General features: G+C 44.5%; 1 pseudogene; it reads left to right on the top strand.

The window, feature by feature from the left end:
• LOC147154654 (LHFPL tetraspan subfamily member 3 protein pseudogene) lies at window positions 1-938 on the top strand (annotated as a pseudogene).
• Window positions 939-2,332: the final 1,394 nt, after the last annotated feature.

Genomic DNA, 2,332 nt, shown 5'->3' with positions numbered 1-2,332 from the left:
ATCAGCCTCCACCGCACAGACCCACGTCGCCCATGCCCCTCCCTCTCCGGCTGCCAGCATCACTACTGACCGGCGGCGATGCTGTCATCAAACGGGAGAATAAAATCCGGTTGAAGCACGCGTGCAGGCCTGAATGCCATTCAAATTTGGATTTGTAAGTACGCGTGAGTGCATACCAACGTTCAGTTGTTGACTGTGTGCGGCACGTCAGCGCGTATAGGACGTCGCTCGGCTTCCAAGGACATTGGCTATGTGCACGTCTGACGACGACTGCACGGTGCAAGAGGGAGCGAGCGTGCACACCCCGCTCGTGTGATCGCGGCTTCATCGACTTTCATTGACGGTTACCAGCGCCCGTTTCGACGATGCCACGTCACGAGCTGATCGCGCCAGGCAGATGCTGCTGTGCTGCACTAGCACGGCCATAGATCGGGCTCTCTTGCTCTCCTCTCTCGCTTCATGATAAAACAGCTTTAGCGCCTCTTCCATTTTTTTTTATGGTGTGCATACAATGATACCCGCCAGCGCCGCATCAATGTTACCGTCTGCAGAAGCTGCCAAACTGTACCAGACCAATTATGTCCGAAACTCCCGCGTCATCGGACTCCTGTGGGCCATATTCACCATCCTGTTCGGCATCGTGAATGTGACCATCTTCTCGCAGCCCTACTGGATCGGCGATGGCGTGGACACGCCGCAGGCCGGCTACTTCGGTCTCTTTCACTTCTGCATCGGGGACGGGATCGCCAGAGAGCTGGCCTGCCAGGGCAGCTTCACTGAGTTCTCCGCCATCCCGTCCAGAGCCTTCAAGGCCGCCTCCTTCTTCATTGGGATGTCCATGATGCTGGTGGTCACCTGCATCGGATGCTTCTCGCTCTTCTTCCTCCTCAGCACCTCCACCGTGTACAAGATCTGTGGTTGGATGCAGGCTGCTTCAGGTAAGCCGCAAAAAGAACAGTGAGCACGTTCCATATGACACACATGTGGCCCCATCGCTATGATAGACAATGCGTACAGGTACTGTAATCATTGGTGCCAAGGTTACAGTTCCATGTCAAACACTATATGATACAATACATATTTGGTGTATATATGTCATTCATTTGTTAATAGTAGTATTCTACTCCACACTCTGCAGTAAGTAGCATAATTAGACTGTTCATTATTTACTTGCCATGTACTGACACACATCATTTCCTGTTTTATCGTAGTTTGGATTAGCTTTAAATGTATTTTAATCCCTACTCAATGCTACTCTTTAATGTTTTGATTTCTTGTTGGCTGTACTATAAAAATCTATCTATCTATCTATCTATCTATCTATCTATCTATCTATCTATCTATCTATCTATCTATCTATCTATCTATCTATCTATCTATCTATCTATCTATCAACTGCTCCAACCACTGAATTAACCATTATATTTTGATTGATTTATTTCATATATATTTATTTATATTATTTATTTAAAAAACGAAATTGGCAGCAACATGGGTTTACTGTGTGCACTCTATGTTCCTCCCACATACTCCATAAACACGCACGTAAAGGCTCTAAATTGAAGTGTGAAGGTGAGTCTGAAGGGTTGTTTGTGCTCAGTGATTGGTCGGAGACCAGTCCAGGGTTTACGCTGCCTTTTGCTCAAAATCAGCTGGCTCCAGCTTACCAGCGACCCTGGATGGATAAAAGTAAAGGAAACTGACATGTGTTCTAGGGTTAACCTGGTGCTATCAGAAAACCTTGGTTAGATGTAATATTTTGGTCACATCATAACAATCTTAAAAACATAACTTTTGATCATTATCATTTTATTGTAATTTTTGATATCACTCTTTGTCACACAAGTGTTTAAAAAAGTTAGCTTTTGCCTACGCAATAGTAAAAGTGGAAACCCGCATAAATAGCAAGAGACAACACACATAAAAAAAAAAAGGCCTTTTCTTAAATTTTAATTTTTTGACCTGTCTTGCTTTCGTCTCTTAATACTCATTGATGAGGCTGCTTCTTCACAGGACAAAGAAAGATGAGCAAAACCGAGGTCTCATGGCTTTCTTGATGTGTAGTGACAAAGTGTCCAAGTGTTAAAACATTGTGCCGATAAAGATGCAATAATAGCCAAATAATAGTACACTACAGTCATACAATTTCACAATCATTGCCATAACTTTGTACATGAGCACTTGGACTCCTTTCCATGTGACTGGTGCACTGATTAGATAAATGAATTGTCAGTGTGAGCTGCCAAGACTGACAAACGCTGTGTCTCTTCGAGCTGCTCTTGCAATGACACACTGTCTGGAGGCGTTTTTAGTACCTTCATACCCCGTATAG

This window comes from Leptonotus elevatus, unplaced genomic scaffold (assembly GCF_054856555.1).
Source record: "Leptonotus elevatus isolate MCC_2025b unplaced genomic scaffold, RoL_Lele_1.0 HiC_scaffold_296, whole genome shotgun sequence".
NCBI lineage: Eukaryota > Metazoa > Chordata > Actinopteri > Syngnathiformes > Syngnathidae > Leptonotus > Leptonotus elevatus.
This window is presented reverse-complemented; position numbering and strand designations above follow the sequence as displayed.